This window comes from Lissotriton helveticus, chromosome 6 (genome assembly GCF_964261635.1).
Source record: "Lissotriton helveticus chromosome 6, aLisHel1.1, whole genome shotgun sequence".
NCBI classification, from domain to species: Eukaryota; Metazoa; Chordata; class Amphibia; order Caudata; family Salamandridae; genus Lissotriton; species Lissotriton helveticus.
This window is the reverse complement of record NC_136067.1, coordinates 1,380,965,176-1,380,980,809: the sequence shown is the minus strand read 5'-3', so window position 1 is coordinate 1,380,980,809 and position 15,634 is coordinate 1,380,965,176. Positions and strand designations below refer to the sequence as shown.

Sequence of the window (15,634 nt, the reverse complement as noted above, 5' to 3'; positions counted from 1 at the left end):
CATCTTCCAATGTCTGCCGTAACGAGTCTAAAGGCTGGAGGAGCAGTTCCTGAACGGCTTTGTATAGCCAGGTAACTAAATGTCTACCTGCTCCCATATGCAGAATGGTGTGTATCACCGGGTGTGTCAGATGGTCCCCCTCATTTAGATCCCAGTAGGGTCGACTGCTGCCTAATAGTTGCCTGTGCAGTAGGAACTGGCCCGGTAAAAGTTCATAGTGGGCAGCCCTTTGGGCATACGTCCTTAGCTGTCCATCTTCAAACAGGGATTCTACCTCTGTGACCGAAAGTTCAGTCCATACCTGAAGGGCTCAGTGGTATAGTATTTATTCTTTCGGGGAAACCCTACCAATGGGAGCAGAGGTGAGTACAGAGGTTTCTCGCTGGACATACAATGAATTTTCAGCATGCACATACGGGCTACGGTTACTTGTAGGGGGTAAGTGCGTAGTGGCTTGGTACCTGACATTAGTAGTCTCCGGATTGCTGGGAGGGGTATCTGACCCTCATCCGTGTTTGTTTCTCCTATGTGACACTCCGCTGTCCAGTGTGACAACCACAGGAGTTGAGCCTCCAAGAAATATGCTTCGAAGGATGGAGCTCCCAGCCCTTCTTGATTCTTGGGCAAGTACAGTGTGGTTAAGGCTACCCTATATCTACTTCCCCCCCACATCAGGATGGTTAGCAGTGTGTCCAGCTCTCGGAAGAAGGGGCGCGGCGGTATCCCGGGGAGATTGGTGAAATGATAGAGAAGTCTGGGAACCATGATCATTTTTGCGAGGGCTACTCGTCCAATGGGGGCGAGAGGCAGTGTTTTCCAGAAGCCCACCGCCGTGCATATCCCCACTAGTACCTTGCGGTGGGTCCCTTCATACAGGTCCTCTGTTGAATGAAACAGCCTCACCCACAGATATCTAGACGCCGCAGTGCTCCAGGCAAGTGTGTGAGCTCCGACAGATATGTTGTGCGTGGCTAAATGAGGGCTCAGTGGGTAAATTGTGGATTTGTCCCAATTGACTTTGAAGCCAGAGACCTCCGCAAAGTCTTGCAACGTCGTCCAAATTAGGGTGAGGTCACTTGTAATGTATCGGACATATATCAGGAGATCGTTTGCGTACAATGATACGCAATGCATTGTGTCTGCTATCGGAATACCCCAGGTCTTGCCCCTCTGACGCAACCGTATTGCCAGGGGTTCTATTACCAGGAGGGGGGAGAAGGGGCACCCTTCCTAGTCCCTCTATCTACCGGGAAGGAAGCAGAAATGTATTTACCTATTCTTACCCGCGAGGTAAGGCCTTTATAGAGGAGTTGTGTATACGCCATCAGGGTAGGCTCTACGCTTATTCTACGGAGGACAGAAAATAAATACGGCCATAGCAAAGTGTCGAAGGCCTTTTCGAGGTCTAGAATCAGACACGCCGCGCTAGGGAAGTGCATTCTCGCTCTGTCTTAGACATGGAACAACCTGCGACGGTTCTGCGAGGTGTTACGCCTCGGAGCGAATCCACATTGGTCAGGGTGGATCAGCGGCGCGAGAATTCGGGTATACCGTCCGCTAGGATTTTGCCTAATATTTTACAGGCTGCATTTAGCAGTGTTATTGGTCTGTATGAGGCGGGGAGTGTTGGGTCTCTGTGTGGTTTGGGAAATGTAACCAGAGTAGATTCCCTGAGTGAGCTTGGGAGTTCAGCTCTGTCTAGCGCATCTTCGTACATGGCTACAGCCCAGGGGATCAGTTGTGCTGAGAATGTACTGTAATATTTGAGCAGGAATCCGTCCATACCTGGAGCTTTGTTACGTGCCAGTGTTCTGATTGCAAGGGTGACGTCTGGGGATTTGATCTTTGCTTCTAATGCTTTTACGTCTGAGGATGGGATGCGGGGTATAGGCAATGGGTGGAGAAACACTGTAATCACATGTTGATCTCCCTGTGCAAGGGTCCGATAGACACCCGAGTAATAGTTGTGAAAAATTTGCAAAATATATATTTGCGAGTGTTGAGGAGTTCCGGCCTTATTGAGTATTTCCATGATCGTTTTCACATCAGTGTCCTGCTTGGCTAGCCAAGCCAGGAGTTTCCCCACTCTATTACCCTCTCTATGCACCCTGGAGGCATAAGCTTGAAAGTTATATTTGCGTAAGTCCCTCATTGCTTCTGCATGGGACATTTTGGCCGCTGCTATTTGGTAGGGGGTGGCTCCATCGGCATCTGTTTGTTTCGTTAAAGCAGCAAGCGCTACCTCCGCGCTTTGCAATGACCTTTTAAGTGTTCTACTTACCCCTACTATTTGCTGTATGCAATGCCCCCTGGCTGCAACTTTGAATGCATCCCATTCTATTAGTCTGGAAGTCGCTGCGCTGACATTGAATGTGAAATGCTCTTGGATGTGATCCCCGTGTTCGTGGCAAAACACCTGGTCTGTGAGGCATTCCAGCAGTAGTTTCCAGGTGGGCACTGGGGGGTGGGGAGGCTTCCATCTGAGGGTCATTATGTGCGCATGATCCGATAGTACCCTACCCAGATAGTCTGCATGTTGTACTCCCGGGAGCAGTGTTGTGGAGCAGAGAAATCTATCAAGCCACACTTGAAGGTTATGTGGGATGGAGTGGAAGGAGTATATTTTAGTGTCTGGGTTCCGCTCCCGCCACGCGTCTATCAATGCCCAGTGTTTCACCCATGTTCGATATTGTTCCGTTTGCTTGTGTGCGGGTGAGTGCGCCGGCGGGGTATGGGATCTATCGAGTCAGATGTCCAAGACACAGTTGTAATCACCCCCTAAGAGCCACGTTACAGAGGTGTATTGGGTTAACACTCCTATAAGGCACCTCCAAAAGTGGTCCTGATCTACGTTAGGAGCGTATATGCTACCTAACAGTATTGACTGACCATCGAACAATCCCTCTAGTAGGGAATATCATCCTTCTTTTCCTATGATACGTGACTGCTCCCTCAAGGGGATCCCAGGCCGGATCCAGATTAGGGCACCCCTGGCGAATACCAAGTATGTTGTGGCACGGATAATACCCCACCACTTCTTACGCAAGCGAACCACCTCGACCGCTGACAGGTGTGTCTCCTGTAGGAGAGCTATCTGTACCTGCTGTCTCTTTATATATGCATAGACGGCGTATCGCTTATTTGCTGTGTGCAAGCCCCTGACGTTTATCGTAACGATTTTTATATCTGTGTTAGGGATCTTAGTGGTCATGGCGTTTGGTGTCTAAGAGAAGGCTCTGTATGTGTGATGCCAATCTGCACCCTCCTGACTCCCCCACCTGAATGTCAATTCTGTACATTCCACTTATATACATATTCTTGTTTCGAAAACAGCTGACACCTGTTTTGTCACTACATGACTTTTTCAAGGCTTTAAAGAGTACAAGAGCAGTCCAACAGTATACGTAACCCGGTCCGAAAGTGCTGTGTGCAAGCCCCTGACGTTTATCGTAACGATTTTTATATCCGTGTTAGGGATCTTAGTGGTCATGGCGTTTGATGTCTAAGAGAAGGCTCTGTATGTGTGATGCCAATCTGCACCCTCCTGACTCCCCCACCTGAATGTCAATTCTGTACATTCCACTTATATACATATTCTTGTTTCGAAAACAGCTGACACCTGTTTCGTCACTACATGACTTTTTCAAGGCTTTAAAGAGTACAAGAGCAGTCCAACAGTATACGTAACCCGGTCCGAAAGTGTCTTGAATGGTCTGTAGCAAAAAGGAAAAGCGAACAACCTACCACACAAATTCTGGTAGCATCTATTATAACTAGTCAAAGAAAGAAATGTGGCCAAGTTATATGACCCAACCTGTTCCTATACTGGGGGAGGGGATGCTGAGGGAAGATGCAACCAGTTGTGGCAAGGGTCATATCCTGATGGCTACACAGCAAGCAGAGACGCAGTGGGCTGACACACACACTGAGAACTTGAATGCTGCTCACGTGACCGCAAAGGTACGAGCATGGCGCAGAGTGACAACGACCTACTAAGTATAGGATGAGTATGTAAAATCAGTCATCAATTGAAAGAAATTCTTTAATCGCTTACCCATAATCTCCATCACTCCATTTTCAACTCTTCCTTGTGAAAGACCTTACTAGGAGCACAATTCACACAGCCCAGGTTGCCAACGTAAAATTCTTTACTCATATAAGATCACTTCTGTGGATGTAGGAGATTTCCAGTTTTATGATATTCATCAAACTAACAGCCATAGATTTCCAGAAGCAATTCAAATTGCAAAATGTACCACTCCAAGGAAAATGTACAACAGTAAATTATGAGTAATTGTGCACTTGCACAATTAACTTTTTTTAAACCCGTCCTCTACATTGCTGTTACATATTGGATGTTCCCTTCCATTTTCCATTCTGTAAGGGCATTCACTCCTAGTATGTTAAAACCCATAAACAAAGTGCTTTGTGGATGTTTACCTATTTTGCATGGTTACCAGCCCTGAAATGTCTATGTCCCGTCCCTAACCTTGGATTCATGATGGAGGAAATTGTTTCAGAGTATTTGATTTTCCACCATTGTAAGTGCACTGTACTATTGTGAGATTCCACAGATCCCGACCTTTTGAGACAGGATGTCGACTGGTATGTTTACACCCCTAACTAGGGCCGGACAGCCCTTTAATTTTACCGTGCATTACCCCGGTAGGACGGAGCACTTGGAGGCCGGTTTTGAAAGACCAGGGACGCTTTTCATGGATCTGTCACATATCCAACTCCTAGAGGTTAACTGCAGCAGACAGGAAAGAGTGAGAGGGGGAGGTGGAGAGAAAGCAATCAGAGGCGGAGAAGAGAGAAGGAGTGAGAGGTAATGGATGGATGTAAAGAGAGCGAATGAGTAAGGAGACAAGTAGAGAGTGGGGTAAGGGCTGCGTTTGGTTCCCAGTCCGGCCCTGCACGTACCTACCACCTAAGTGAAAAGCAAAGTTTGTAAATTGGGCGTGTAGGAGACAGACACAATACTTGCCAACACTAACGTTTTTTTCAATTAAATATTCCTACCCCTTTATGGAGGTGGGAACGTGGCAACTTACGGAAAGATGAAAAGAGCTGAGCATGTCATGTGTGTCTGAATCACAATAATGAGTAATAGTATTTGCGTATAACCCTGAATAAACAGTAATCAGAGAAAATGAATGGAATGCACAGCACTTATTCACCACTAAATAATAAAATGGAATAACTAAACTGAAAATCATATGGTACACTTGATAAAAATATTTTTGGTATTCACAGCCTATAGGTCATGGATGAACTAAACAAAATGGATACTACTGGTCTGTCAATACAGTGACATACGGCAAAAAACAAAGAAACTATAGCAGCTAAACCTGTGTTATGCTGGAAAGGAATCCCATCAGCCCACCAAATGTCAGAACTTAGACTGGTATGTGGTAGCACATCTCACTTTGTGCAATCGTGAGTTGCACTAACTCAAAACCACCAGTGATGGATCAAGCCATGAATGTAAACTCTGTGGAGCTGAAAAACTAATTTTGCAGTGATACTAATTGTGAGAAAAAAGATATGTGTAGTTTAAAATTGACTACCATGATAATAGAGATACATTTTATTAAAGGCTTATCATATTGTCAAAGCTAAAAACAGTGTGTAGATAGTTTGTCAAAATAACTATCATCAGTTGACTAGAGAGGTCTACATGTTTCAGCTCAAGCCCCAGCTCACTTTTTGTACCTAGATTTGAAGTTGTACACCACAAGTTGCACACAAATCTAAGCAGTGGGCACTCAACTGAGTGGGGAATTTCCTTCTGCTGAAACGTTTCTTTGAAAGGTTTGTTTGTACTAGACAGAAAGTAGGTTCTATTGAGCACTAATTTTTTCTCTTTTATAAAAGCTACAATTATAACTTTACACTCTCATTGTTACAGGTGGAAATTACTCTGAATTCTGGATTCCTGTTTCACTACAAACTTCAGACAGTTTCCAAATGCCAAACACTTTTTTCAAACTGTTCTTCCAATAGTTCTTAAAAGTCCAGTAATCCCAAATGTCCTAACTAATAATTTAAATCAGAGTTTTTTCTAACGCATCCAGCAATGCTTCCAAAGTCCACATCAATGACCCTAAGCTTTGTGCTTGCAGCAAAAGGAGGTGTTTGTACTTTCCCTGGATCTGAAATGCTATATGTATAGCCCTGAAAATGATCAAGCTATTCACCTACATGTTGATAATGCTTATAACCAAATAACATAACTTCACACTGTTGATGATAATCCAAAGTTGTAGTATCTTTTGTCCAGACCAACAAGTCTGGGTGGTAATTTAGGAATGAAACTATCAAAATGTGGCCTTATGATTCATGCTATACATATTTTCCTTTATTTTATGTGGCAGGCCCCATCTGTTCTACCGCTACCCTGTAAGTTTATGTATTGAACTACAGGAGTGTGACAAACACATTTTAAGTGGGCCATGGTCAACTTTACTTTCTCTATCATGTAACATAACAATGTGTTAAGGTCTGGGGATTTACAGTTCAGCTTACAAACAGAACTACAGCAAACAATACACATAAGGCAGGCTTCGGGGTCCGCCACTTTCAGGCATTGACTTTATTCAACCAGCCTTTGACATTTATTAGATTGAGATTTGGTCAATCATATCTTGGATCAGCTGAGAGGAGACTTCAGCTCTCACCTAATGCTATTGACTGTTTGAGGGTATTATTCTGGCTCCTCTCAACTGCATGAGGGACTACTTTACAACTGATAATGTTGAGAGAGAGTTTATTCTAAGATAACTTCATGGTGGTATGTCAAAAGAGAGCCACTGAATCATTGTTTTGTTTCTTCTGGCTGAAATGGCATTCTGGCGGAACAATATTTACTCGAAGAGGGGTGTTCCTGCAGTGTTCCTGATAGATGTGCGGCCGTGTGGCATAAAGAGAGGGCAGGTAGCACTGGCAGAGCAAGCTCTTTGCAGCCAAGAGCAAACCATCTTTCATTGCAACAGTCAGTTCCAATGGCGGCATTCAACAACAGCCTTTGCGAAAGAGAAATGCATGGGCCCCATTGCAAGCATGAGAAACTGGCCCTCCTGCACCAAATTTTGGTAGTAAAAAAACAGACATAATTGTAGGTCAGCAGGCACTTGACACCCCTAAACCCAGTGCCACTGCGCCTGCTGCACAACTGGTAGCTACACAAGAAATACTAATACAGCACTCTCACCAGCAGGACAATCAGATCAGAGAAACTGACAGCACTGATGAAAGATACATTTTGGCAGATGCCATTAAAGTATTTCCAGAGATTGTGAAGTTATTGTGTTCCCCGTCATTGACAGTGGAAGTGCAAAGGTGGTGCGTGCCATCAGTTTCTGTCTTCCTAGGTTTCATGGCAGGATAAACACTGGAAAAACACTGGTTGGTGTTATAACATCCTTGTCACCAGATTATTTTATAAACTGCTCTAGGAAAGATGGAGATTGTGCCACTTTATTCAGCAGTAGCTACAAAAGGTGCAGCCCAGTGATGTAACAAAACTTGAAGGAGCTCCCCTGCAAAGTGCACAAAGCCCCCCCTTGGACCCAGTCAGGAGCTCTCAGTCCAGGGCCCCGACCCCGCCGCCTGTGATCAATGCTGAAGGGCCCCCCTGGAAGGCGAGGGTCACCCCTACACTGCTGGGGTTGTGGGAGCTAATGTTATGTTTCAAACAGAGGAGAGAGTAAGGGAGTTCGTTCACCCAAAAGTGAACTAGAGACTTCTCCTATTCCCCTAGGAGGAAATATGGCAAAAACAAAGGAAGGAGTATCCACTATGATTTTGAAGAACAGACGTATCTGGAGGATCGGTTCTTGGCAAAAAGAAGGAAATTCATCCTTTTGATAGAAACCCCTCACTCACCACCTAGTGGTGACATGCTTCATCATTGGGGTCCACCTTGGCGTCCTAGCGACACCAAGGTGTGCTACAACACCTGGACTACAGTGGAGCGGGTTGTGGCTGTAGGTGCAAAAAAATGTTAAAAATTGTCCTGGTTGTACTCAGAAAAAGTAATTTTATTTATAGAGCAACTGAACAATGTTTTAAAATTAATACTGGCGAGATCCTGGTAGGGAGGGTTACGACCCTGGGATCTCTATATGTGTTGAGTGGTCAACATGTTTCTACCATAAGGGCTATTGCCCGGTATTCGTCAGGACCAGAAAAAACAGGTGGACAGGGGGTGCGTGCTCCCTAAAAAGCACACCCGGCCTTGATCCCCTGTGTGCCTACTGGCAAAAATTGCCAGTGGTGAGTGCCGCTCAATAAAATAAGTGAGCTGGCGGGTTAAAACAAGAGACCTGTAAGGAGAGAAGAATGGATAAAGAACAATCAGGTATTGAGTGATAGACTTACTCTCCTGTAACGTCGTGCAGTCTCTCAGTGCAATAGATATCTAGTGCCAAATGGGATGGGTGGTTCTCCAGATATACGTAATACCGAGGTGAGGTGATACTAGTCAACATCTATGGCAAAGGGTGGGTGCACGCAAATTGCATGTAGTGCTAGCACGACCCAGGGGGGGTTTGGGGTATTAGATGTAAAATACTAGTGCTACACGGAACAGGTCTGTCACGTGGTGCCTAGGCTGCCCGCTGGATGCTAAATGCCAGGGCGGAACCTATTTCATTATAGTTGAAAGTAAGGTGAAGTGAATTAGGGCATAGATGTAACTCGGTAGTGCTATATACATTTGTCAGCAAACGACTCAAAACGTGTAAGTGAATAACATTAAATCAACAAACAGGAACAAACATACATGTAACACTGAAGGACACACTTAGGTTCAGAATGACTAGGGAATATGCTTACTCCAATATGAGTACTCTAGGCTTCAACGGGCAGGGCGTAGGGTCAATGCCTGTATAATAACATTTTCTGTAAGAGACAAACAGTGCGCGAGCGTTGTAAATCACTGCGCCGCTCAGGACGCTATGTGGATGGTGGGCGGCGCCCTCGTGGACCCGGTATGTGGAAGTATATCCGGGGCTTGGTATAATGAAACTACTTACAGTATCAGGCAGGTAAGATCAGAGTCGACCTACTCCTCGCGTCCACTGCTCGGCTAGTAATGCCGAAGGCAGCTGAACGCGGTAAAGAGGAGTCGACCGCTTCCGGGTTTGGGCGCGGCCTGGGCGTGTAGGGGGCGGGGCTGGCAGTACGCGGTGGCGTGCTGTCGGTAGCTAGGCTACCGTTTAGGATACAGCCAGCAGGTTAGGTGGTACCACAACACATAGCAGGGTCGGTTGGCTCACAGGGTAGCGCCGCAGTGCTGGAAGGAAAACGAAGCGTGGGGTGCACGCCAGGACTAATATGGTGGGAACAGATATTCACGCAGCAAATAGTTGTGGGCATTTATAATTAGCGCTGCGTTTGGACTAAAGACCTGTGTCTGGTCACTGGTAAATAAAGTGCCTCACTATCAAAAGGAGCCTTATTACAAGGTTATTGGGGGTGATATATTAATATAAACAAATTAAACCTGCTGGGTCAAGTTGGAAAAAAGGCCCAACGCAGATGCGTCTGAGCGGTTCAGTGGGGCCAAGGTGATTCATGCTATGGTATTTTGTAAAGCGAGGAACAATAAGTTAAACGCTCAGTGGAGCAAAACTTAGGAATATATTAAGAGTATAGGGTGGCAGAGCTCTGTTGTTAACTCTTGGTCTTGGAGGCCCTAGGGATGGAGTCTCATTTCAGGACCGAGTTCCATGGAATATTGTCGTTGAGCCCAATTTTATGGGAGGAAAGACGATAGATCCATCGTTGCTCTTTTTCAAAAAGCCGTGCTTGTGCATTGGGACCTGGTTTGATTTGCTCAATTACAGTCCATCTCATGTCGTTGGGTGTGTGATGGGCTGTGAGAAAGTGATCAGTGAGCCTGGTGTTCGTTTTTTTGCATCGAATTGTGCTACGATGTTCCGCTATTCGTTGCTTGACCTTTCTTGTCGTCATGCCCACATAGGGCTTGTCACAGCTACATCGGATAAGGTAGATCACAAAAGTGCTGTTACAGTTAGTGTGTGATCTTTGTTGCCAGACTTTGCCTTCCTCAAGGTTAAGAGTTTTGGTGTTGTTCGTGAGGTGGCAGACACTACAGTCACCACATCTGGAGTGTCCGGTCACTGGGGGAAGGCCCCAAGCGTTGGTGATGGTTTGGTCGGTTGTAACCATGTCCATTCTAGGTCTGGTGTTGACCAAGGTGTCTTTTAGGCTCCGTGCTTTTTTATAAGAAAAAAGTGGTTTGTCCCAATTGTGATTTCCAGTGTTCAGTATTTGCCAATGTTTTCTGATACTTTTACTGACCTGGTTGGACACCGCATTATATGTGGTCACGCATGTAAGTGGAATCTCTCCCTCTGTTCTTGGTGTGTCCTCTAGGAGGGCTTGTCTTGGCTGATTTCTGGCCCTTTTCTGACATCTCCTTGTGATTTTATCAGGGTATCCTCGGTTGGTTAGTTTCTCCGTCAGGTCTGCTGCCTGTGTTTTGTAGTCCTGCAACTCGCTGCAGTTCCTCCTGAGTCTGAGATACTGGCCATAAGGTAAATTTTCCCTCAGGGGGCGAGGATGGAAACTCTCAAATCTCAGCAGGTTGTTCTTAGCGGTGGGTTTAAAGTGGGTTTTGGTCTTGAGCTTGTCATTGTCTCTTGCGATCTCAATATCAAGGAAGACCATTTTGTCTTTGTCCACATTATGTGTGAACCTCAGATTAGGGTCACACGTGTTAAGCCACCTGATGAACTCCATTAGTGTTCCTTGCGGTCCTTGCCAGATGGCGAGGACGTCGTCTATGTACCGCCTCCAAAATTTGATGTGGGTGTTGTAAGGGTTGTTGGGGGTAATGACATATTTTTTCTCGAAGTCATACACATAGATGTTATACCACTGATGTAGTCCCTCCGTCAACCAACAGCAACTGCCAGGAACTTTCATGCTAACGTTTATTCTAGCAAGTGTTGTACAATTGCAAATACAACTGGAGCAATGACTTTGGTGAGTGAAAGCCTCAGTAGGTCTGCAGCCCATCTGCATATGCCAGTTACCAGAGTAGCTTAAAGGGATATGGATCATAATAACATCCCAACATAGAAATCCACAAATAATATCCTTTTTTTTCATTTTAGTTATATCATCACATGTGGTCTGCAATAAGAAAATTAAATCCCAATGTTAGTGCAATAACGTTTTCCCACCCGATGGCCCTATCCAAGCTCCACAGCTTGGCCTCTTCCAGATATCAGAATGACATAAGATAAGAAGAGATGGCCCTGAAAAAGCTAGAGCTAGAGTAACAGCGATTGGCCACAGAATAATGAGGCATTCAGATCAGAAGGCGCTCAATGTGAAGAAGAAACATTGCTCCTACGGAAAGTCTGGTAAGGTATTGAAATAGGAACCCTGACAGAAAAAAATATCTCACAACAGAGGGATAAAAAATTGCAGCTTATGTCTCTAGGGAAAAAAATTCTCTATCTAAGCTATACTTAACTGGGAGGTGAAATTTAAAAAATGGCAGCTAGGTGGTGGGAATGGCATTAAAGAACAGCTCCGCTAGAAATAGAGAGGAGACACAATATTCATCAAATGGCATCACAACAGAAGTGGCAGAAGGCCCAGCCCCCCACCACGCCTTTCTGATCTTAGCTAGATTCTTCAGGGAGAGATGACCCTTTGGTGCTGACCTTAGTCCTTCTGGACTTTGCCCATCACAATCCATGCTACTAATAGACCTTACCTTTTCAAGGACAAAGAATCATTTTAGATAAAATCTACACAAATGCAGATCAGAGGAAATGATTTGAAATATATAGATGTAGTATGTTGAAGTCCTGCACCTGTGTTTAAGAACCAATACACTGGTGCCTATAGATGTACATTAGGGCTCAGATTTTGCTGTCATTATTCAAATGTCCTAAACTGATATCCACCCCTTTGACACACCTTAAGCACTGGCTGAAGCATACATGGACGCTTGAGGGTTTTCCTCACTTTTAGCAACCACTGCAGTGCCAGAGAATCAATATAAGAGCAAGGGCGTGCATAATGGTTCAGGGGTCAGCAACAAATCTGTAAAGCAGGTCAGGCGTGCAAATCCTAAACTTAGTCAAGAGCCATAATCTGTGAGGGAATTCAGAACCTAACAGTCACTGATAAATCGTTTAAGGATTCCTGTACACAGCCGACTAGCAATGTAGCAAGTGAGGTATTTCCACACTGAGTCAATATTAATGATTTCTGTCGGCAAGCAGCAATTCATCAAAAAGCCGATGCTTGCCGTATGCTACAAAAATTCTAATTGATGGCAGAGCAAAATTGGTTTATCATGGACTATGTGTGTTGTGATTGCCCACTGAAAAAGACTACTTTGATACTGTCAAGGACACTGATTTGATGCTCAAACCCTGAAGAAGCAATGAACTTCATAAAGTACTTGAGCTGTTCCTCATGCCAAACAAAAGTGATTCAAAGGAATGACTGTGGCTACTTGCCTTTATAAATAAAAACAAGTTGGTTCTGAATGGAAGACGTAAACGGTACATGAGCATAAATAAAAGTGACAATACTAAGAATCATGGTTTAAATTTTAATTGGGAGGCCCCAGATAGGTTCATGAAGAGGAATGAATGTGATAGAGTGGATGAAACTGTGTTTATGTAGAGCGGTTTCTCATTTACTCGGAAGCATTATGCTTTCAATGCTTGATGTTAAATATTCAACGTGTCGATTGTGCAGAGTATGGATTACATATTTTTTCATCAGCCCACAGGCATTCAATGGGAGATTTAGGCAAAGAGAGAAGGTCTCTATGGTGCGGTGTACACTCTCAAAAATTGTAGTTTCAGTAAGTGGGGTGGACTACAGTAAAATGGAGGCCACATGAAAGATGTAACATCGGAACAGTATTAATTCCAGAAGGGGTGTCGATCAAGGATATGACATGATCCCCAAACGGTGTCGACTGAGGGAGGGCGATAGTCCGGAAGAGACCTAGCATGGTGAGGAGCAGAGAAAATAGAGAAACAGGTGTGAAACAATGGTTGACCATATGTTACCTGCACTGACTATTCTGTGAAAAACACTAAACCTCATTGGTTAAGTTGTAGGATGCATAAATCATACAGATAAAGGACACTGGAGGACTGACTTAATGGGGACATCCAAAGTAGAGAAAAAAAACATTCTCCTTGCCTAGTCCTACATCTCTAGCAATCACCAACACTGAGCGTTCTAGAATGTGGCTTTCTTTGATGATGTCAGTTTGGGTTTTGAGATATATTCTGATAGCACTCACTGGATGGCTCCTTTAATTGGAAGCTTGCCTACACAGGCTAAAGATAACCCTCTATTTTACATATCTTTGATTGTATGGAAAATAGTTTATCTTACACCATTTACTTATTTGTTACACTCTTAACTAACGTGTATAACAATTGAAATTTGTTTTGTTTGTGTTGATGGCATATATACTTATTAAATAAAAATTATCAAACGGAAAAAGCCTAAAGAGATATCAGTATGAACACATAACAAGACATGGCTATGGAACACTGAAGCAACACTTTAAGTGTTTCTGAAACACTGCTAAAATCTATAACAGATTTACAAAACATGGTTTAACACAACTCTTTGGAATCGTGCGTGGCTGGGTAACAGGAAAAAAAGCTGAGTAACTACTTATATATTGTGGCTGTTCCACCTTTTAGGCGTCTGGTCAGGAACGCCTTACCTTTGCTAAGAGTTTGACATGTTACATTCTTCCAAAGTAGCAGGGGATGCAAATGGTAGGTAGGGTAGCAGTTATTTCCAACCAGGGTCAGATTAGTTTGGCATTCTAAATCACCGGCTCTGGGCAACTGTACCATAAAATATTAATTTCCTTCTGAGAAGCATTTCTCAGATTTCTGTCCATAAACTGTCTTCTTCCAGCTAACAACTGCAAACTGTTGTCAAACTCTTCGGATTATATTTAGTTTCTATGGCTTCGATTAGAATGTATATTCTGTAAAATGTATATTTCTTAAAAAAATATTTAAAAGCAGAAGGGTGATTCAGGGGCTGCTCTGATATTAAACTGCTTCTAGTATCCATTTGCAGGTGGCAAGTTTGCATTAAACCATCTTGATTAAAGACAAGGAGTGGGAGAGCATACATTCAGGGGTACAGTCAACCACTGCCAATTTAGAGGTTTAAATCAATCCACTATAATGTTATGCAGCACGTATTTCTTACTCAGGCCACACTGTATGATATTTACCCCGGAAGGGCATCTGCCTGTCCCCGGTGTTTAGTTGAGGGAGCAGACTTTCTGCACATGCTGTGGGGATACCGTGAGCTTGATATATATTGGCAGACCATAGTTGACTGATTAAACACAGCCATGCGTGGGGGTCCCTTGGGAACCCAGACAATGCCTGTTTGGGCTGATACCGACAAGTAAAAAGGAAGGCCTTAGTTGGAGGTTTCTTTTGTTGGTGTTGATCCTTGCCAAACACAGAGAGGCTATTTATTGGCTGAGCCCTACCCCTCCCGAAGTGCGAAAATGGATGAGAGAGTGAACAGTAGCTGAAGAGATCAGTATGCGTAAATGACGGAGTGATAACAAATAAGCTGATGACTTGTGGACTACTTGAGCCCATGATGCTAGCTCCCCTTAGGCATGCTGGCTGGTTAGGTCGGATGTGACTTTGAGTTATGAGAGGGTAGAAGGAGATTATATTTTTTGTTGTTGTTTTATTTTTAATTGGATGCCATTGCACATGTTCCTCAAGTGCCTATGTGGATGTGATGCCCGAATTGGGCTGGGTACCCCGGAAATATATATCTCACTAATTCCTTCCCTTTCACCCTGCTTTCTACTCTATGAATGAACTTATGCAATTGCTGTGGTAGAGCAAAGGGGTGTGGGGTTTCTGGGTTGTTGTTGTTGTTGTTGATGCATAACTACAGGTTTATACAATTCTGTACTGTATGCCAATATAAATTATACCAAAACAAAAGTTGGAATTTTCTTTGGGTAAAGATCAAAAGCATTGAAGACCACCTGTAATTCAGTCAAAGAATTTAAAACCTGGCTCTTCACAAGATGATCCCACAACAAGGCAACAACTGTGGACTGTTTTGAGTCTGTTTGTGGGCCTTTTTATGGTCTGGTGGGTTGATTTTCACTGTTGATTTCCCTGATGGTACACAAGCATTGCCTGCAAGAAGGACAAATCCCTGCAGTCTCACTTACCTTGCAAGACACCTTTACAACGTGTCTTTACAAGTTCAAAACTGATGCCCGATTTACAAATGTGGGTCACTTTTATAGTTATCTGATGGCTAATGGGGGGGTCACTTCTATTTTGACCAAACTTCAGGCCACCATTAGGGTGCATGGAGAATACAAAACTTGATGATACCAACCCAAATGTGAAACAATTCACCCTGACTTGGCTCATGCACAATAGCAGTTACATGTTTTGACTACCATGCGCCAAGGTCATACTTTATAACATCAGAACCCTTTCCACACAGACAACACTCCACCCACACATTGATAATATGATCTATGCAATAGAAATGTATAAGCCCGTGAGTACTATCTCTCCCGCCTTTCACTTTAGTACAC

General features: G+C 44.1%; 1 protein-coding gene across 1 annotated transcript in view; it reads right to left on the bottom strand.

Annotated features, from left to right (window-relative positions):
- The window catches only part of TRAPPC3L (trafficking protein particle complex subunit 3L), a 503,087-nt gene that overhangs the window by 208,393 nt on the left and 279,060 nt on the right, over positions 1 to 15,634 (bottom strand). The window lies entirely within an intron of this gene.